This window comes from Pleurodeles waltl, chromosome 12 (assembly GCF_031143425.1).
Source record: "Pleurodeles waltl isolate 20211129_DDA chromosome 12, aPleWal1.hap1.20221129, whole genome shotgun sequence".
NCBI lineage: Eukaryota > Metazoa > Chordata > Amphibia > Caudata > Salamandridae > Pleurodeles > Pleurodeles waltl.
The window spans coordinates 186,326,944-186,349,420 of record NC_090451.1 but is presented as its reverse complement, the minus strand read 5'-3'; the positions used below and the strand labels follow the sequence as shown (position 1 = coordinate 186,349,420).

The 22,477-nt window shown below is 45.9% G+C and overlaps 1 long non-coding RNA gene across 1 annotated transcript; it reads right to left on the bottom strand.

The window, feature by feature from the left end:
- Positions 1 to 18,229: 18,229 nt before the first annotated feature.
- LOC138267815 (uncharacterized) lies at positions 18,230 to 21,128 on the bottom strand. The gene is made up of 3 exons (XR_011199871.1): positions 21,108 to 21,128; positions 20,903 to 20,969; positions 18,230 to 18,561 (listed from the first exon to the last, which is right to left on the bottom strand). It is a non-coding gene; the product is annotated as an uncharacterized lncRNA (long non-coding RNA).
- Between the last annotated feature and the right edge of the window lie 1,349 nt (positions 21,129 to 22,477).

The window sequence follows — 22,477 nt, the reverse complement described above, 5'->3', positions numbered from 1 at the left end:
GAAAGATAATGAATTTAGACGAGAAAAGCTAGTTGGAGCCCAATAACTTGTTTATTGCTGTAAAAGCTTGTTTCTAGTATTCTGTATTCTTGTGGCACCTGATGAACAAATGAATCGTGTCAGCATCCGTGATACCACAGTGAGAGCCATCTGAACATCTTGTACTAATTTAAATTGATGAGTCTTCAAACTAGAGCTGTGGACAACGGTGTCCCTATTGAAGGGAGTCAACAATTTCTTCTACAATCACAATTTTCTCTAGCTTTTTGGTCCATCTGTCTGACAAGTGCCATCTGTCTTCCAAGTGCATCTCAAGTTATTTGGATATCCAAATATGAAAACACTGTACAAATGCGAAATCATACCCATGCAAGAGGAAGCTGTCAACCAGGGGGAAAGATGCCAGACTAATTTGATTTGGCGATAATCTCCTGAAAATTTCTATTACTTTAAATATTTAAAATAAACTAGACACAAACCTGCGTATATCGAAACTCACCTTTCAAATTACATCAATTCACCTGCTTAAAAAAAAAAATCACATTCCCTGCCCTGGTCAGCATTCTACCACTGACTAATTAAAGTATCATGGAAGAAAACAGGAAGGGAAGGGTTACACCAAAAGAGAGACATGCTTACTAATATGAGAGTTAGCAACCATTTTAGGACATAGCTGCCAAGGCTGTACAGTGAAAATCTTGAATTTAAGGTTTGATTTAGACTTTGGCGGATGGCGTACTCTGCTGCAAACATGGTAGAGTACCCTGTCTGTCAAACTCTTGGTCCCACCCACTCTGTTATGAGTTGGTGGACATTCATCTTTCTGAAAATAGCGCCCCTGCTGGGTCTGCCACCAGAAAGCTGACTCCGACAGCCGGATGGGGGCATTGAATAAGGATATCAGACCATCTGCCCTAATTAGAAATAATTCTGGCAGTCCCAAAAAGAAAAAGAAGAAAAATCACCCTCAGAGGAAACTCCCAGTGCATAGGGTAAGTCATTTTTTGTTTTCCAATAACAAACACTTGTTTGGAAGTTTGTTTTTGAAAAAGAAAAACATTAGGTGCATGGGCACCTGTTTGACACCAAAACAACAAAAATGCAATAAAGGCAACTGGGGATACACATGTTAAAGGCTCACCGTGATGGAGAATGAGTCAAATACACCAAACGAGTTATTCCCAAAGATTTTACCTTATTTTTTTTTATGGAGCTCAAAATTGTCCAGAAGAGCAAGCCTTAAACTGTATTTGAGAAAGGTGGATTAACATCGCACAATCCTAACGCACGATCTCCTGATGGATCCGGAGATCTTGTAAGTCCACACTTTTTAGAGTTTCAGGGTTTCTGGTGCATCTCCTCTAGGTCACTTTTAAGGCTCCTAGGACCACAGGGGATCATTTAGGTGCCAGGATACACTCCAGTAGAGGCTACCAGTAAGGTCCAAGCAGGGTCCATTTGATGGTGGACAACTGGTCACTTCAGGAAAAGGCCTCTTGCAGTTTTTAGTGTCTTTGTAGCCACACAGGAGGTCCGCCAACTGACCTTTGGTGTTCACTTCTTTTGTCCTGGGAACAAGAGGAGGCTGATTGAGTCTTCTGGGTCATTGACAGCAGGTCCAATCCTCTTCTGATTTTCCACAGGTTCAGAAAGTGTTCTGAGGAGGATGTCCTTCGGTGCCACATTATTGGCCGGCATGAGCTAGCGGGTGGGGATGTCTCCTTACTCCTCGCTAACAAATAGGGTAACATTTCCCAGGGCAACCATACCCACCTTTGCAGTAGTTACTCTTTGCCCTGCTACAAACAGTCCCACTGTACACCTTACACCAAACATTCATGATGGAGAACCTCTTCCTCCCTTGTGCAAAGCCCTGATGCCCCCAAGAGGTGTGGCCAGGGAAATAAGTAGTCCCCTCCTCTGTGGTCACTCAACACTGGTTCTGGAAGTAGATCCTCGCCCACTGGGTTTGATGCCATCCTAGATGGGGGACAAAGGGTTGCATTCTCCATGTCTCACACCTACATTTACTTGTGGATTGGCAGGCCCCTCTACAAATTAATGAAGTTCCTGGCTCCACCCTAACTGGAAATCTCTGAAGTGGAAGAACAACATCCCCCCACACCCAAGCTGTTAAAGCCAAGGACTGGCTGGTCAGCTGTTAGAGAGCCAAAGCAAATTAATCATCATAAATGTCCTTTAGAACAGACATTGTGGAGCAAAACGTCCTCTCTCCAATCTCAATAGTTATGAAAGTTTGTATAATAGTCCTATGAAGAAAAAAATGTGAGTAAGGAGGGCCACTGGTTCTCAGAGTATTGTCCTGATGACAAAGGGTTTGGTGTATTCTAACCCATGTGTAAAACCTTGTTTACACACTGGCTGGAATTACGAGTTTGGTTGTATTGAACACATCCTATAATTATTCGATGCATTAAATACATCAACCTCTATTATATTTTGGCAGGTCAAACTAGCCAAAACGTAACAGGGCAAAAGCACATAGTATTTACCATATCATGTGCATTTTGGTGCATTAAACACCACAATCTGTATCGTATTCCCCACACTCAGGTAAGAGGTGCTATTTATTGCACCCAGTAAATAACATGCCCAGTGCTTAATTTGAGCCAGTGGTTTATGGTGCTCGATACCAGCACTTAATTTTCAACACAGGCACTTATTATAGGGGGTCATTACGAACTTGGCGGCGGCCGCCAATGCGGCCGCACTTGCACCACGGCCATTATGAGATCCCCGCTGGGCCGGCGGGTGGAAACCTGGTTTCCGCCCGTCGGCCCAGCTGGGATCTCGGCCGCAACACAGGAGCTGGCTCCAAATGGAGCAGGCGGTGTTGCGGCCGTGCGACGGGTGCAGTTGCACCCGTCGTGCTTTTCACTGTCTGCACAGCAGACAATGAAAAGCTGCACGGGGCCGTGGCAGGGGGTCGGTCCCGCGACTCCCCTTTCCGCAAGCCTTTTCATGGCGGTGCAAACCGCCATGAAAAGGCTGGCGGGAGGGGGACTCGTAATCCCCTGGGCAGCGCTGCAAGCAGCGCTGCCCTGGAGGATTACTCCAGCCAGGACTTCCGCCGCAGTCGTATTACCAAGGATTTCACCGCCAGCCTGCTGGAGGTGAAATCCGCCAAAACAACCCTGACGGTCAAAGACCGCCAGGGTTGTAATGACCCCCACAGTCTGCCACATGTAGCACTGTTTATCTCGTTTAGAGATGAGCACAACAACAATTGTTTAGTAATTAAATATACATTAGAAATGACTAATACCTGTCACACAAGCCATTCTTATAGCTTTAGGGGCCTGAAGTAGTCTGGCTTGCCACACTTGTAAGACTGTGGTGGTTGGTAGTTGTGTTGGTAGTGTTATTGGCAGAGGGAAGTGGGTGGTCCCAGCTACAGTGGCCCACTGACAAGGGCCCTTGCACTTATATTTTTTAAAGAAATTAAGTACTGAACGCACCCCGTGGTATCATTATCGGGTGTGATAAACAACTCCTATACTCATAACCAGGTCCTCATGGGAAGGGCACACATGACAGATAAGCAATTGTGAGGTTTACCCATTCATCCACTAACCAAACAAAGTGCTATACTCTATGAATATGGGCCGACAATACAAGAATGGCGGCGATTTATACAAGCAAGTCTTGGTAAAATATACATTTGGCAAGTATTTCATGTTCCAGTATACTGAGATAATGCAAAAAAACATACAGTTCCATAATAACGACTAAGTAATATGCATAGGCAGCAGATACACAGGACCCAGGTTATGGATCTTGAGTGAAAGCTGCAAGAGAAGTTGACTCAGGATATACAGACACACGACAGTCTGGCAATTAGTGGCCCTGAGAGATATTTTAGGTCTTGGGTTCTTACCTCGTTGATAGGTTTAGAGTTTTTATTGCAGGAAGAGAGTTTCCACAGCACATTGATTTTCTGATATGCAAAGCAGAGTACCTTGAATGACAGAAGTCATTCAAGGTACTCTGCTCTGCATATCAGAAAATCAATGTGCTGTGGAAACACTGTTCCTGCAATAGAAACTCTGAACCTATCAACCAGGTAAGAACCCAAGACCTAATTAACAAGAGTTCTAAATCAATGGTTGCATGGACGAGATTGAAAATTCTAGGAATAAAATGCATTTCAACATCCTGCATGATTAGAAACTGCACGAGCTTAGCTAGTTGACTTGTTATTGATAGCTTGTTTTCCAAGATTACACCGATGTTCCTAACTGAAGCTGGTGGAGCCCCAAGTTCTTTCGGACATTGGACACATGTCAAGATGGTAAGGACAGTGTCTCACTGCCATGAGAAGCTGAGGGTCCTAATGACTAGGAGTGGTCTATGTTAAGGTTTGAAGCGCAGGGACATGATTGTAGCACCTTGATGTACACCAGCTCCAATGTTGAATGGTGATGATTCATAAAATGGGACAAATGCAACAAATGAGCCAGTGTAGGACAGCTCCTTGACTCAAGTTGTATGAGCCTTTGCAGGAAATAAAATGTGTCGGACTGTGCCGAATGCCCCTGAAGCACCAAGAATCAGAAGAGCTGCCCCCATTCCTATCCACTGAAGACTCGTGGTCCAGTCAGATGAGGATTCCGTGTGGGGTCCAGAGTCCTGTGTTATTTTGTTGTTAGACCAGTGAAACCTCAAATAGTCCAGACACGAATCTTGAAATAATATCTTCAGAATGTTCAAACCTCTAAACCCATCCATGTGGTTCTAAAACAGCAATGCTGCCACCTCTGGGTCTCTTTCCTTAAAAAGCCTCTTGCCTTGCCTAGTTCTTTTTTCAAAATCCACTTGGGAGATAAAGGAGTGGAGAAGAAGAGAAGCCAGCAGAGATGTTCACCTGGCGGCCTTGCCGAGGCCATTTTTGCAGCACTCCGTGTACCGGAAAATGTCCCTGCTGCCCCTGATGCTCATCACTCGGACATCAAGCATCACTAGATCCAATGAAGCCTTCATACTCGGGCTTCTATGGCCTTTTATACTTGTCCCACAATAGTACTGCACAATCCGCGAGATGTTTTGACAGTACTTGATGTTGCGACTTTGTGTCATTTTGGTGTGGTTGTTTGGATTTGTTTGGACCTACTTCTAGCCTAGATCCACCCCCCCACACACTTACCAGAAGCTGTGTGTTCTGCAAATTGTATACACGATTGGCCTTTGATCGAAAGTGTTGCAATACAATTGACCTTGAAATAGAAACCTGGGAACAAATTAAACATCGCAGTGTGCCTTTGCTTTATTGTTGAACATTAGCTGTACGCCTACTCGAATCATGCTTTGTAGCGCTAAATGTTGTCACTAACCCTGTGAGCTGCCTGACTTTAGAGCATGCACATGGATCCATGCAAGCAGTTCACCCGCTGACCAAACTGACCTAGCGGGGTTTATCTTCGCACACTGCTGCTGGCCATCCTTTTCCTCCGCTACAACATGGACAGTCGAGAGAAACGGCCTTTTAAGGTCATCAGACCTGCTGCTCATCAAGGAAGAGGCACACATTTCTAAAAACGTGTGAGTCACAGACAGATGAGCTGGGAGCCGCAACTTTGCTGAAAGGGGAAGTGGCTGCTACTAAAAGCAGTTCTGAAATGTGTTTTCACAGCTACTTCCTAATGACCTTTTCTGCCAAGGAACAGCAGTGCAGAGATGTAGAAATAAAATGTTACTACATGGAGACAGAGTACAGAATAGGAGCCGTACCATAGGAATTGAACACGAGGACCACAACTTTTGAACGAGGAATTTTGCATCCATCCAAATCATAGAAACAGATCTTTAGGGGCATATTTATACTCTGTTTGCACCGAATGTTCATCAAAAATTTTGACGCACATTCGGCGCAAACCTTGCCCCATATTTATACAATGACGCCCGACCCCGCGAACGTCAAAATCCCTCCATGTGCATCATTTTCTGGATGAGGGAAACCGCCTTGCGTTAATGACATGCAAGGTAGGTGTTCCCATCCCAAAATCACATTCCTGTGCGCCTTATTTATACTCCTGCGCCATTTTGACGCACATGAGGGGGCGGGCCTTAAAAAAAGGCACACACCTTGATGTGCGCTGTTTTTTAACGCCTGGGTGAGGGCAGGCATTACGGGACATGTGGGCCCACTTCCATGGTCTGTGCCCCCAGGGACACCCCCTGCCACCGTCGCCCACCCCGGGAGGACACCCATGGATGGGGGGACCCATCCCAGGTAAGTACAGGTAAGTTAGGGTAAGTATATATTTTTTATTTTTTTAAAGTGGCATAGGTGGGCCTAACTTGGCCCCCCCTACATGCCACTGTGCCCAATGGCCATGCCCAGCGAACAGAAGTCCCTTGGGCATGGCCATTGGGCAAGGGGGCATGACTCCTGTCTTTGCTAAGACAGGAGTCATTTCAATGGGGGTTGTGCATCAAAAAATGGCGCAAGTCCGGTCTGAGCCATGAATTTTGACTCAAACCTGACTTGCGCCATTTTTTGATGCACAACCCCCATTTTTCCCTACGCCGGCACTGCCTGGTTTGAGTAATTTTTTTTTTACTCTGACCAGCCCGCAGCGCCGGATAACGTCAATCCTTAAATAAGGCGCCCGACTGGTGCGTAGGAATGGCGTTAGCCGGCGGTAAATGTTTTGACACAAACCAGCGCCGGTTTGCGTCAAAAAGTATAAATATGGGCCTTAGTGCTCTATTTTTAGGGCTGACTTCCAAGGCAGCTTTAGCTGTCTCCCTATTGTTTCTCCCCAAAAATCATACATAATATACATACATAATGCTGCTTTTGGTCAGAGATCTTCATGTTTTAGTCTGTTAAATTGTCATTCACATTTTGCTTCTATCCACTGCAGCATAAAGCATGAGGCAATTGGTCAGCCAACTTTACCCATTGGCTCCCTTCACTTTGAGTGACTGCACAAAGCCTGTGCACATTGTTCTCACCCGCCTAAAGATAATTCCCTTTTCTTTTGTGACATAGCTGATTTAAAATACTATATTTTTATGCTTGAATAACTGTTTTTTATTTTGCCTGCACTTCGTGTGCCACATTAGATGGTGATTTAGTTTGTCTCTTTTTCAAAGTTTGTTATAAAGTGCGTAAGTCACATTGCAACATTGTAGAGCATGCAATTTGAGTTTTATTTGTTATTATCTCCTTCACAAAAATAATAAAATGTGTAGCACAACTCAAAAGCGTATTATTTAACAAAAATCATTAGTAAAACTGCCACAGCAGAGAATGTGTTTTAAATCATTCATTCATATATCATACTTTAGTTTAGTGATTGCCATAAAACCAAAAAAAAATGTGATACATCAGTACAATAATGATTAAAAAAACATTGAAATCATCTCAGCAAAAAGTTATTCAGGACTCAAGATAGAGTATAAAGGTTCTATCAGATGGAAGACGGTCATTCATGATGTAAAGAAGTGCTTAATATTCAAAGACTAGTGACCTCCCATCAATAGCCCAAGGACATCATAAAATTAATAAATCATATCCAATTAAAAGGTACAAACATTAAGTGCATGCAAGTCTCATGACCTAGTCAGGTGCCAGCAGAGCAACACTTTTCGGTCTATACCTCCACATAGATAGCAAGTTACGGGGGACTGCGAATACGGTCAGTTGGGCTTTGTCGGATCTTAATATCCTTGTTACAATTATACATTCCCTAACACCGAATTTGGGGCACAGCGGCAGGATCCATGTCCTCCTAGAAGTATGATAGTGTGGGCAAAAATACAGGACACAATTCCTTAGCCTCAAAACAAAAAGGGCAACTCAACTCTGGTTGAAGAAGGGGGCAACGCCATTTTGCAGTAAATATTCGAAGTGGCAAGGTCCCAATCCAAAATTTAATGTACAGAGTTCTAACGGCCATGGGCTCGATTGTATCCATGTACTTTTCCAGGGAGTGGGTGTTCTTAAACTCCATGAAATCTGAGGTCAATGAGCCCCGCTCCCGGACCTGTGAAAGCTAGCATCCACACGGCTCCAATTCACCCCCTTAAGCATCGTTCTCACACAAATTCAGAGAGGCAATTAGGCCATTGACCTATACCGTGAAAAGTGTTGGAACAAGAACACAGCCTTGTCTGACTCCTCAGATGACAGGGAAGGGGTTAGTTACCTCACCCAGCAATCAACATTTAACCTGAGCATAATTGTGATCATTGAGCCTCATTATGACAGTAAGTAGGCATGCTGGGACTCTCATGTCATATAACATTTCCCACAGACTCTGTTTAAGTACTAAGTCAAAGACTGAACGCAGGTATACGAACACTACATACAATCTTCCGTCCTCCATGGCAATAGTTTTCCAAAGTAATAACTGGTTACTATGGTTGATGTATGCTCCCGAAAGCCCACCTACAGGGGAGTTAAGGTCTTGTTTGCTACAATCCACTCCTGCAGTCTTTCTAAGATGACTCTACTGAACAGTTTTTGTGTCTTGGTAAGGAGGCTAATGGATTTAGTTGCTGGTAAGAGAGGAGAGCCCTTTTTCGGTTTTGCCTGCATATGCGCTTGCTTGCAAAAAAAATTGTTGGTAAAAAAAAAATTAAAAGGGTATTGGAAGTAGCCCCTTACTTACCTGAACATACCATTGGCTTCCTCCAACATCACTCTGATTTACCTGCTTCCAATTGGCTAGCACGTCGTCTTCATGTCACTTCCTGCCGTTGTCGTTGAGTTGCCTGTGGACCTAGTATTCCTTCGGGTCACTTGCTATTGGACACTAGCCAGTGGCCGTCCCGCTGTCTGCGGCACTGAAGGTACTTCTTTTTAGGTCGAGCACGCAAGTGCTTGCGACCCGTTCTCATCTATTCTGTGGGCCTTAACCATGCCTATCCCACTCCCATCACTTTTATTTGTTTCTGGGCTTGCCTTTCAAAAATCCCTTGATGTCATTGTTACATGCTTTACGTTTGTCCGTCCTTGAGGCTGCCCTTGATATGCCTTGCAGACTAACCCTATTAAATGGATTATTGCATGATTGCTGATATGCTTTACTGTGAGCTAACTACTTTTTTTCTTTTGTCTCTCCCCTTCACGCTCCATGGCACTTTTAAGTTTTACAGAGTGCAAACTTGATCAGCAGTATTCGAGCGCTTTCCATAACTACCAGTTACTTTACATTGTTTCTTTTGTTTTCCCTTCGTGCTCCATGGCGCTTTCAAGTTTTACACAGTGCAAACTTGATCTGCAGTATTGTAGCGCCTTGCATGACTACCATTTACTTCACATTATTTATTTTTTTGCTCCTTTGCGCTCCATGCCAGCCATGGCACTTTTAAGTTTTACACAGAAGGAACTCAATCTGAAGTATTGGAACGATTTGAATGACTACTAGTTACTTCATATTGTTTCTTTTGTTTCTCCTTTGCGCTCCATGGCGGCCATGGCGCTCGATTCGCCTTCCCTATAAATTAACTTTACTTTTTATGACTATGTAGCCCACATTACATATGATTGTTCCATAATGCACAATTCTATTCTTTCTCCCAATGTGACACTTTTGCTTTTTTTAGTCTTACTCTGTGTCCAAAACATGTGGCAGCAGTGCTTAATTTGTAAATAATCACATGCTGGTGCCTAACGCTTTCCTTTGCAGTGCAGGGCTGCTGCAGTTCAATGTGAATACTAAGGCAGTATTATTCTAAAGCCATCTCAGGCATTTTAAATATATATAGAGATACCTTTAACCCCTTTAGCACACTACTTAATTTGTAAATAATCATGTGCAGGTGCCTAAAGCTTTCGTTTGCAACGTGTGGCTGTTGCAGATCAATGTGAATAATGAAGCACCATTATATTAAAGCCATCTCAGGCATTTTTAATATATGTACACCCATGTTTAACCCCATTAGCTTGCAGTGTCTCATTTGTAAACAATCATGTGCCAGTGCCTAAAGCTTTCCTTTGCAACGTGCGGCTGCTGCAGTTCAATGTGAATACTGTGGCAGCGTTATTCCAAACCCATCTCAGGCATTTTTTAGATATGTACAGCCACTTTTAACCCCTTTAGCTCGCACTGCTTAGTTTGTAAACAATCACATGACAGTGCCTAAAGCTTTCTTTTGCAATGCACAGCTGCTGCAGTTCAATGTGAATACTGAGGCAGCGTTATTTTAAAGCCATCTCGGGCATTTTTAATATATCTAAGGCCACTTTTAACCCCTTTAGCGCAGTGCTTAATTTGTAAATAATCATGTGCCATTGCCTAAAGCTTTCCTTTGCAACGCCAGCTGTCCAGTTCAATGTGAATACTAAGGCACCATTATTCTAAAGTCATCCTGGGCATTCTTAATATATGTACAGCCACTTTTAGCTCCTTTAGCTCACTCTTGCAGTCCTTAATTTGTAAATAAGCATGTGCAAGTACCTAAAGCTTTCCCTTGCAACATGCGACAGTTGCAGTTCAATGTGAATACTGATGCACCATTATTCTAAAGCCATCTCAGGCATTTTTAATATATGTACAGCCACCCCTTTCGCTTGCAGTGCTTAATTTGTAAGTACAGCCAAATCCAAAAGTTTATTTCAGAAAAATATTTTTATTGGGTTTATATGATAATTGTATATGTTTTATTAATCTCTCCTTATTACAATTATGACCGTGAGTCAGGACAACTTAACATCCTTATTACACTATGACTGTTTGAGCACTCTTGATATGTTTGGGTGACCCTTTCTTGTTTATTTCTCTTGTTACTCCTCAGTGATTGCCTTCTGTCTTTTTTTTTTATTGTGTAGCCTGCAACTCTGATGGGGTGGTGAAAGTAGTATTCTTTTGGAATAAGCATAGCAGATTTAAATTAGGATGCTAAATGGCAGCATTTTAATTGTTTGCTGCAGATACAGGAAGAAGGAAAATGGAAGAGCGTTAGTTATATGCAGAGCTACTGGAATTACGTGGCAGGAAAAGACCAAATTATGAGGCAGGGTTGACCAAGTTATGTGGCAAGAAAAGTCCAGTTATGAATTTACAATGGCAATAGCTCTAACTCAAGCAAATGCGAGACCTATTGCATTGCAAATACTTTTTTTTTTTTTTTAATGCTGTCTTGTTGTTGGGCACAGTGCACCTTGGGCATTGTAGTCCGCCCTGCTAGACCATGTTGTGGTGCCCCCTTTCCCAGGCAGATGATCAGTGGCGGCCCATCCTTTCGGGCGGAGTGGCCACGCCCCCCCCCCACCTTTTGCCCCCCATGAAGAGTGTCTATCAAGCTGAACAAAGGTCAGCCTGACAGACACTCTTCATGTTCAGGTCAGGCAGCCAGGAGCAGACAGGAGCGATTTGCGCAGACTCCTGGCTGCCTGAGCTGAACTTTGCTGGGCTGAGGAGATCACAGCTCCTATGGGCGTGACCTCCTCAGCCCAGCAAAGGTGCCTCGAGGCCCTCCCCTGGGTGACGAGGAAAGCGTCAGCAATTGACACTCTCCCTGTGCGCTTCAGTTTAAGCCCTGAAGTGCCCAGGGCGAGTGTCAATCAGTGACACTTCGTCACAGAGTGGGGTGGAGTCAGCAGACTCACTGGGCCCATCCCACTCAGTGACAAGGCTGGGACTGCTGCCTTCCCTCATTGGCTTACCTTCCCTCATTGGCTGACCTAAGGTCAGCCAATGACGGAAGGCAGCAGTCCCAACCCTCCTGGGACCTGGAGGCCGAAGGTAAGTGTGTGTGTGTGTGTGTATGTGTGTGATGTTTCAAACTGAATGTTTGGTGCGTGCGTGCATGTTTGAGTGGTATGAATGTTGTTAATGGATGTGCGTGCGTGTGTGAAAGAATGAGTGTGTGTGATGTTGTAAAATGAATGTTTGGTGAGTGCGTGCATGTTTGAATGGTATGAGTGTTGTTAATGGATGTGCATGCGTGTCTGTGTGTGAAAGAATGAGTGTATGTGTGTGTGCCCCGCCCGCCCCCCTCCCTCCTAAAGCTGCCGGCCGCCACTGCAGATGATGTCAATACAATTGGCCCCTGAACGCTGCCCCTGCGATAGAATAACCAGTTCCTGTTCATTGTCCCCATGGAGTTTAAGCGCATCATGTGCTGCATGGGCTTTGCTACCTTTTATCCTGCCACAGCGAAGAGTGTCACCTGTTGTTGGGTGTAGAAGGCTGGCCTGGCTTATAGTGGGTACCTTGTGGTACTTACACCTTGTGCCAGGTCCAGTTATCCCTTATTAGTAGATTAGAGGTGTTCTAGCAGCTTAGGCTGACAGAGGTAGCTATAGCAGAGCAGCTTAGGCTGAACTAGGAGACATGCAAAGCTCCTACTATAACACATATCATATAGCACTATATCATAAGAAAACACAATACTCTGAGTTACTAAAAATAAAGGTACTTTATTTTAGTGACAATATTCCAGAAGAATCTCAGAGGATATACTCCCTTAGGAGGTAAGTAATATACACAAAATATATACACAAACCAAAATCAGGTAAGTAACAGTTAGAAAAATAGTGCAAACACTGTAGAACACAATAGAATGCAATAGGAGACAATAGGCCTAGGGGCAACACAAACCATATAGTCCAAAAGTGGAATGCGAACCACGAATGGACCCCAGGCCTAGTGTAGTGTGTAGAGGGTCGCTGGGAGTGTAAGAAAACACTAAGGGTGTCCAAGATACCCCACCCCAAAACCCAGAAAAGTAGGAGTAAAGTTACTCTACTATCCCAGAAAGACAGTAAAGTCGAGATAGGGGTTTCTGCAAAGACAACAACTGACTGCAAAGCACTGAAGATGGATTCCTGGACCTGAGGACATGTAAAAGAAGGGGACCAAGTCCAAAAGTCACAAAAGTGTCCAGGGGGGGCAGGAGCCCACTAAGCCCCGGATGGAGGTGCAAAAGTGCTGCCTCTGGGTGGAAGAAGCAAAAGATTCTGCAACAACGAAAGGTGCCAGGAACTTCTCCTTTGGTCAGAAGATGTCCCATGAAGTGCTGGAGGATGAAGAGTTGTTTCCACGCAGAAAGACTACAAACAAACCTTGCTAGCTGCAAGAGTCGCGGTTGAAGATTTTGGACACTGCCAGGGCCCAGGAAGGACCAGGAGGTTGCCCCTTGGAGGAGGAGACAGAGGGGGAACTCAGCAATACAGAGAGCCCATGCAGAAGCAGGCAGCATCTGCAGAAGCACCTGAACAGGCACTTAGAAGATCTGAGGACAACAGTCAACTCAGAACGACAAAAGAGGGTCCCACGACATCGGAGTCCAACTCAGCGAGTTGGGCAATGCAGGATGGAGTGCTGGGGACCTGGGCTAGGCTGTGCACGACGGAATCCTTGCAAGAGTGCACAGAATCCCTAGCAGCTGCAGTTCACGCAGTAAACAGGATTACTGTCTGGCGTGGGGAGGCAAGGACTTACCTCCACCAAATTTGGACAGAAGGGCCACTGGACTGTCGAAGACACTTGGACCAAGCTCCTGTGTTCCAGGGACCACACTCGTCAGGATGAGAGGGGACCCAGAGGACCGGTGATGCAGAAGTTTGGTGCCTGCGTTAGCAGGGGGAAGATTCCGTCGACCCACAGGAGATTTCTTCTTGGCTTCCAGTGCAGGGTGAAGGCAGACAGCCCTCAGAGCATGCACCACCAGGAAACAGTCGAGACAGCCGGCAGGATGAGGCGCTACAATGTTGCTGGTAGTCTTCTTGCTACTTTGTTGTGGTTATGCAGGCGTCCTGGAGCAGTCAGCAATCGATCCTTGGCAGAAGTCGAAGAAGGAAGTGCAGAGGAACTCTGGTGAGCTCTTGCATTCGTTATCTGAAGAGAAACCCACAGGAGAGACCCTATATAGCCCTCAGAGGAGGATTGGCTACAGAGAGAGGTAAGCACCTATCAGGAGGGGTCTTTGATGTCACCCGCTGTCACTGGCCACTCAGAGCTGTCCATTGTGCCCTCACACCTCTGCATCCAAGATGGCAGAGGTCTGGGACACACTGGAGGAGCTCTGGGCACCTCCCCTGGGGAGGTGCAGGTCAGGGGAGTGGTCACTCCCCTTTCCTTTGTCCAGTTTCGTGCCAGAGCAGGGCTGGGGGGATCCCTGAACCGGTGTAGACTGGCTTATGCAAGGAGGGCACCATCTGTGCCCATCAAAGCATTTCCAGAGGCTGGGGGAGGCCACTCCTCCCCAGCCCTTCACACCTATTTCCAAAGGGAGAGGGTGTAACACCCTCTCTCAGAGGAAATCCTTTGTTCTGCCTTCCTGGGACTGGGCTGCCCAGACCCCAGGAGGGCAGAAATCTGCCTGAGGGTTGGCAGCAGCTGTAGCTGCCAGGAAAACCCCAGAGAGCTAGTTTGGCAGTACCCGGGCTCTATGCTAGAGACCTGGGGATGCATGGGATTGGCACCCCAATACCAGAATGGTATTGGGGTGACAATTCCATGATCCTAGACATGTTACATGGCCATGTTCGGAGTTACCATTGTGACGCTACATACAGGTATTGACCTATATGTAATGCACGCGTGTAATGGTGTCCCCGCACTCACAAAGTTCGGGGAATTTGCCCTGAACGATGTGGGGGCACCTTGGCTAGTGCCAGGGTGCCCTCACACTTAGTAACTTTGCACCTAACCTTCACCAGGTGAGGGTTAGACATATAGGTGACTTATAAGTTACTTAAGTGCAGTGAAAATGGCTGTGAAATAACGTGGATGTAATTTCACGCAGGCTGCAGTGGCAGGCCTGTGTAAGAATTGTCTGAGCTCCCTATGGGTGGCAAAAGAAATGCTGCAGCCCATAGGGATCTCCTGGAACCCCAATACCCTGGGTATCTAGGTAACATATACTAGGGAATTATAAGGGAGTTCCAGTGTGCCAATGAGAATTGGTAAAATTAGTCACTAGCCTGCAGTGACAATTTTAAAAGCAGAGAGAGCATAAACACTGAGGTTCTGGTTAGCAGAGCCTCAGTGATACAGTTAGGCACCACACAGGGAACACCTATAGGCCTTATGAGCACTGGGGTCCTGGCTAGCAAGATCCCAGTGACACATATCAAACATACTGACAACATAGGGTTTTCACTATGGGCACTGGGCCCTGGCTAGCAGGATCCCAGTGAGACAGTAAAAACACCCTGACATATACTCACAAACAGGCCAAAAGTGGGGGTAACAAGGCTAGAAAGAGGCTACCTTCCTACATTGGGTGCAGTGCACCTTGGGCATTCCGATCCGCCCTGCTGGACCATGTCTGCGTTTCCCATTTCCCAGGCAGATGATGTTAACACTGCCCTTGTGATAGATCAGCCAGTTCCTGTTCACTAGGTCCCATGGAGCTGAAGCGCAGTGCACGCCGCGGGGACTGTGCAGTGTTTTATTCTGCTGCAGAGATGAGCGGCAGCTGTTGTTGGGCACCTTGGGTGTTCTGGTCCGCCGTGCTGGACCGTATCGGCATGCCCCTTTCCCCAGGCATATGATGTTAAAACAATTGGCCCCTGAACATTGCCCCCATGATAGATCAGCCAGTTCCTGTACACTAGTCCTCACGTAGCTTAAGCGCGTCAGATGACAGAAATTATTGGGCTGATGTTCCAAACAGAGTAGTCTGAACAGGCTGTTGGAGACCTGGGGGCAGTTGGTAGGGGTCTCTTAACCGTAGATGGTTTGCTCTGCAGACGAATACCACACTTCCTAACATAATCTCTACTATGTTTATATAAATAAGGCCACCAGTAGCATTGGTATAGCATTGCTACAATGGCATTAACCCCAGCATGGGCTGATGCCAATCCTTCATGAACTTCCCTGATAGAGGGCCTGATTTAGAGTTTAGCGGAGAGGGTTACTCCGTCACAAACAAGACTGATATCCAGTCCGACGTATTACAATTCCATAATAGTCTATGGAGTTTGTTATACGGCGGACAGGATATCCATCATGTTTGTGACGGAGCAACCAGTCCCCCAAACTCTAAATCAGGCCCCAAATCTAATGTGTACTGCTTATTAGGTTTTATCACGTCTTCACTCCTAGTAGTGTGACTACGAGAGGGTGGTCTGAATTGAGAGTGTATGAAAATTTGGGAGAAATGCCTGCAGGTGGCTTTCTGCCTTGGTGGTATGTACGGCAGTTAAAGTATCTGTGTTGATCTTCATTTGGGATCTAGTTAAGGCTGCTAGTCTAACAGTTTGAATTGCAGCTTTGGCCGCTCTATGAGCCACACAGCTTCCTTTAGCAAGAAATCCATCACGTTGTTCGCCCAAAGTATGCCTCACATGGACCAATGTCAGGTTATCTTGTAAGACAGCTACTATTCCCCAGAGTTGTTTATCATTTGTAGATTTTCTCTTTGAAACCTTGAGTAAATTCAAGAGCCAATGTTGCAAATCAACATGGTTCCCTTGAGCGCAGAAGGACAAATTGGACCCTATAAGTCTGGAAACTGATGGATTGCCCTTTGATTGTAAGTAACAGGGCATGAAGTTCTGTATGTTGCTCAGTACTATCACCTAAGATCTTGGTGTGGGTGCGCCGCAGACAGAATTCACCATCTTTCACTACGCCTTGCACTGCAGCACAGGCTACAGAATACTTCAATTCCATTCCTTTTGCTGGTTGAGCAGAGCCATGCGTATACAATATGCTCTGGTAAGACTCAATGGGTAAGGCTTTTGGAGTAGGAGGGATATGTTGCTCATATTGGAGAAAAGCATGGGTACAGACAGTGGGATCATGCAGACACATTTCCTCCACTGCACCTAAAGGAGGGGCCCACTGCACCCACTTGGGGTGTAGGGTGTGAGCATTAGGAATGCTTGCCTTGGTGGCTGCCTCTAGGTGTGTCACAGGAGAAACTGCAATAATTAGTTTTCCCTGCCCCAAGCGGTGCTCCTTCAAGATAGCTGTTTGCATAGCTGCAAGAATTTTTCACTTGAAGCAAAACGTGCTTCAGCTGGAGAATACAAGTGAGATGTGAATGCAATAGTAACAGTCTGTCCCTCACTGTAGATCACAGAGGTATAATCGGAGTGACTTGGTAAGACTCAAAGAACTAGGGTGGTCTTACTGTCACTAGTTTGTAAATATTTTGTCTCAAGCATGTCTGTATGGAAAGCATGCAATATATCGGCGTACCTGTTTGTCCACTGCTTTGTCTGAACATGTGGGAGAAATAAAGTCTACAAGGGCTTCACTTTCTCAGCATAGTGCAGCAAATAAGTTAGTCCAAACTTAAGCCATCCCAGGAAGGACTTCAAGGGAGCACACTTCTGAAGAAAATCAGAGGCCAGACCGTTGCCCTCATTGGAAAGGTCATATCTGAGGAAGGTGCCCCTAAGGGAAGCAATCTTCATTTTTTTTTTTATTAATTCTGTAACCACGTGATGTCAATAATGTAACAACTTTATCCACCCTATTTAAGTGTACATCCAAGTTGTCATCTGTAAGACAGATCCCTTCAATGTATGACAATACCTTAGGATTTGGTTGTAAAATATTCATAAAATGCACTGAGAATAAGCCGAGACTGTTCTTATAGACCTCAGGCAAGTGTCCAAGTGAGAACTGCACCCCGTTGAAAATAAAAGCAGTTATGTTTAGGTACTATGCTATAAATGAAATACCTATTAGAGATGTCTAGGGTTGTTTGGAATTTTTTGCACATCAGGGGCCATATGTACTAAAGCATTTTCCCATAGACACAGAATGGGTAAAACCCTTTGATACATCTGGCCCCAGATTCCTTATCAATTCTATGCTATCTGTATTTCGCCCAGCATATGTTCTTGTATGTGCATTTAAATTCCTATGGTCTAAAGCTATCCTGTATGATCCGTACGTTTGGAGACAGAAAACACAGTGTGTTCATTGGTGAAAGACAAGGCACTATTATGCCCTGATATTGCAACTGATCTAATATTGATTTAATACCACGATTTGCTTCTTGCTATAAAGGGTATTGAGTCTTCGCTTGAGGTTCGCTGCATAAGCGAATGCAGCTACTTTATCACTTCTTGCTTCAGTTCTGTACAAGGCTGGAGCCTGTCTTACAGTTTATTCAATTAAATACATTTTCCTATTGTCTTCAGGTACTATGGGTGAAAAAGATACCCTGATTACTTCCTCTCCACGGTGCACATCCCTAATAAAGGCTGGAGACCTGTCTCCCTCAGCTAGTATGATGACATAAACTTCTGATAAATGTGCCCAGAAGGCAGCTTTAATAGTGTGTGGTATGTACCCTTAGATTTGCAATTCAAAATGATAAACCCCATCAGGAGGATTTAAATGTTTATCCGGAGTTTTGACTTGTATGAAATAATGAGTTGGATTCGCCATCAGAAACCTCTGAAGTGTCAGAGTCTTGTTTTGCAGGAGGATCCATAGTTGGATTGGTGTGTTTCTTAGAAAGTCCTGTTAACTTTCTTCTTAACCAAAGTCTAATTCTTTCACTTCCACCTTCACTCTGACTTCAGGCTCTCATCCTGTGGCACCTTTTCTGTTATATTCCTCCATTCCTCTGAACTGGAATCATTTCTCTCTCTGCTTGTTTACTCTCAGAGTCCTGAAAAGAATATGGAGAGTGGATATCAGAATACTGGTATCATCCAGGTTTTTTATTTCCTTGAAGTCGCTTAAATTATAGCCACCTCCCCCACAAGATTCCAAAGATGTGGAAATCTAGTCTGTCTTTGCTCTCTAACCCTGTTTCTTTCTGCCTTTCATTGTAAATTTCTCTTTAACTATACCTTTGATGTGACGTTTAGGTTTAATATAAGGCTTAAAAGCTTGCAAACCTAACAGCTTGCGAACCTAAGGTATCACAACCCACAGAGATGTATACTCCTGCAATTATTTTTGGTAGTTTCCGTTTATAATCTGGAACTGGAATCGGTCCCAGCCTCTTGTGCATGGCCAGAACAGAGGCTTTTTCCTTTATGTAACTCAGAATGATTGAGGAAACTGTAGACAAGTTCCCCATTAATTTTAGTCCTATGCCCAGGGCTGGTGCAGCTCCATGTTCCTTTTGTACTTGTTTTAGTATCTGAGAGAGAACTGCCAATAAAGGTGTGCCATGCAGTCTAGAGTAAATGCATTCAACTGTGCTTTCCCAGGTGTTACGTTCCTCTTTGGGTGACACCACCTGTTTAGGGAGACACATAGTCAATAGTCTTTGCTGGGGTGTTAAGAATGGGTAAACCACTTCCAACTGGTTGGGTTTGCGGGAATCCCAGAAGGGAATCTCTTCACGCTCCACAGGCACTTTTCCCATGACAGCATTAATAGTCTGTGGAGTAATGGTTTGTATCCGCACATGGGCTGCTGGTCCTGATGTGAAAACAGGTCTATAGTTCATGACACCTTATACAAACTGTACAAGCCTTCCGTATAAGGTGTGAGTGTAACTGGAAATCTTTATTCACCTTTACAAGTGCCAAGGTGTCTGGACATGGAACGGGTGTGTAACTAGCCAAGACTGGCCCCGTAGCCCCTTCGTTACTCGGGAGTCCCAGGTGGACATTCCTGTGTGTGTGTGTATGTGGTGACTGACAAGCAATCAGTTGTGGTGTTCCTGGTAACTCAAAGGGATTTCCAAATCTTGGTAAGCACTATAATCTGCAGACAGTGGTCTTATCTTATTAGCCTGAAATTTCCTGAGGCAGCATCCATAGACTCATACTCCACTCCACAAAAGTAAATGCCCCTCCCCCCACAACAGGGATACCTTGATGCTTGAGATGGTGATTAACTGCTTCCCTGTATTTGACACCTATCAGAATAGGGGCTGCCATATGCTTGATAAACCACAGCAATAGGTGTTCCCTTATTCCCCATAGAAAGTAATCATGATTATTACAGAAGTCTCCATAATGATGGTAAATGTGTGTGTGTGCAGCCCCCCTCCCTGCGCCTTCTTAGGCCCGAAGACCCCATACTCAGGGCCAAATATAAGAAAAAAGGGGAGGGGGCCACGTGGCCCCCTCCCCGAGACTTATTAGGCACTCGGAACCCTAGCCCAAGGGACTTGTATTTTTTTTTTAAAGGGCAGGGGGGGCACTTGCCCCCCTTCCTGAACCTCATTAGGCCCTGGAGACCCCATCCCCAAGGGCCCTATGTATCTTAAAGGGGAAGGGGACCTCACGGCCTCCTTCTCTGAGCACCTTTTTTTCTTTTTTATAAAGGTGAGAGAGCTATATGGCTCCCCTCAGCTTGCCTCGTTAGCTCCTAGGGACCCTAGCCTCCTGGGCTCTTTTTTTATTTTAACCAGGAGGACTCCAGGCCCCCCTCCCTGAGCCATTCATGGCCCTGGGTCCACCATCCACCAGGGTCATATAGTTTGAATGGGAGGGTGTGACGGGCTGGAACCTGTTCGCCCGCAATCAGACTTCGCTTGTGCTGACACTGCCACTGGTGGGCCCAGGCAGCCCAGTTTACCTTCCCGTGATTGGCTGGATGCTTTGGAGTGGCGGGATGTCAGGAAGTCAAATTCGCCGCTACCCGAGCATACGGCGTTTGGTGTTTGTGAGGAAGGAGTAAGAGGCGATAGAGGGACCGTGAACCATTTCCCAAAGGAGGAGTCGGGAGGAAATAGGACGGACGCCGAAAGCAGAGGACAGAGCCAAAGTAATAACCGGAGGCAGTTGAAGCATTTGTATCCTGGAGGAGACGGCTGGAGACGAGCATCAGATGCCCCGAAACCCAGCAACCGGGAGGACGAGCTGCTGCATTCCGCCACGCTTCTGGAGAAGCGTGGCAGTACAGGTGCGTGGGACCACGACCCTGAATCCGAGTGAAAGAGTGGAGAGAGAGAGAGAGAGAGAGACAAACAAGGGCACAGGCACTACACAAATGAGGGGAAGGCGAGGGAAAGGACCGGAATCGAAGGGGAGGGTCAGAAAACTTACCACTGAACACTGTAGAACACATGAGTAGCATAGGTTACCGAAGACACCGCACACAGGATAACGAGCACTGTAGAAGGAATAAAAACACAGAAAACCTATGTGTTAACCATAAGCATCACTCGGAGAACTAGTACCTTGAAAAGAATAGTGGGATAAGACAGAAACAAAAGAAAGACTTACAGTAAGAGCAAATAGACAGACGTACCTAGTCCACTTACCGCTACTGTTCTCTTCTTTTCGCATGTGCCTCCGGGGGAACACCCTACGGAAAAGGAACAGAAAAGAGGAGAGTGAAGACCAGACCACGGAAAACATCCTACCACCCTATACCCAGCGGTTAAAGACAAATAAATACGTACCTGCACTTGTTCACCTCTATTATTCAAAATAAAACTTCTTGTTTTGTCACACCTGTAACTCTGTCGGAGTGTTTCATCCCTACCATCCGTCACAGAGGGTGGACCCCAGTGCTATATATATTTTAAAGGGGAGGAGGGCTGTATGACTCTCCCTCCCAAGCCTCTTTAGGCCCTGGGTACCGCATCCCCCAGTGCCTTTTTTTGTTTTTGTTTTGTTTTTATAAATGAGGTGGAACCCCTCCCCAAGCCTATATAATTACCTGGAGACCCCATTCACCAGGGCCACTCAAGTTGTAGGTGAGGGGGTCCGCATGCCCCTCTCCCTGAGCCTATTCTGGCCTCGGAGACCCCATTCCCTAGGCCTGTATTTAACATAGGTGAGTGCCCCGGTACCCACTCACCATACACTTGTTGGGTGCCGCAGGGAAGCACCAGGACCCCCTCAGCCCCAGCTGGTGCCCCACATGCAGTGGGAGTGAGCATTGTTCCTGCCTCCATGGAGGAGCAGTCTCTTGATCTGTTTTACTGACTGCATCTGTTTGGACAGGAAAACAGGTCATAAGTCTGCTCCCAGCCGGCATGAGCATTTTCAAAGGTCAGCCCTATGGGAGCAGACTTTGTGTTTGATGCTCCCTGGCTGGTGCAGCCTGGAAAACTGGTGTGTCCCAGGGTGGGCTCCCTGGGACATAGCATGTGAGCCGGCACCAGGGGATGTGTTCCAGGTGGCCAAAGAAGGCTCAAGGACAGGGGCCATGCCCTGGGGAGTGAGGTAACCGGGGCCTTTGAGGGCTCAAGCCCCTTAAGCTTGAGGAGAGAGGCTACGCCCATGTCCTCTTATAAAATGTGATCCCGGGGTTGGACTTCCCAGTGCCCTACCTAGCTTGGGAAGGAGGCCATGTGAATTCCTCCCCTTATCAAATGAAGCCCTGGGGATGGGCTACGCAGGGCCTACAGTGGTTTGGGGAGGGAGGGACTGCCTGCCCCCTCTCCTTATCAAATTCAGCCCTGGGAGTGGGCTACCCAGGGCCTACAGCGGCTCAGGGAGGGGGGTTTCTGCATTCCATAAGGGAAGGGGGCACGCACCCCCTCCATTACAGAATGCTGCCCTTGGGGGAGGGCTTCCTGGGGCCGATAACAGAATAATGAGGCCCAGGATGACATTTTTTTTTAGTTTTACTGAGATCCTGCAGGATTATTTTTTTTATTTAGCCCCCTG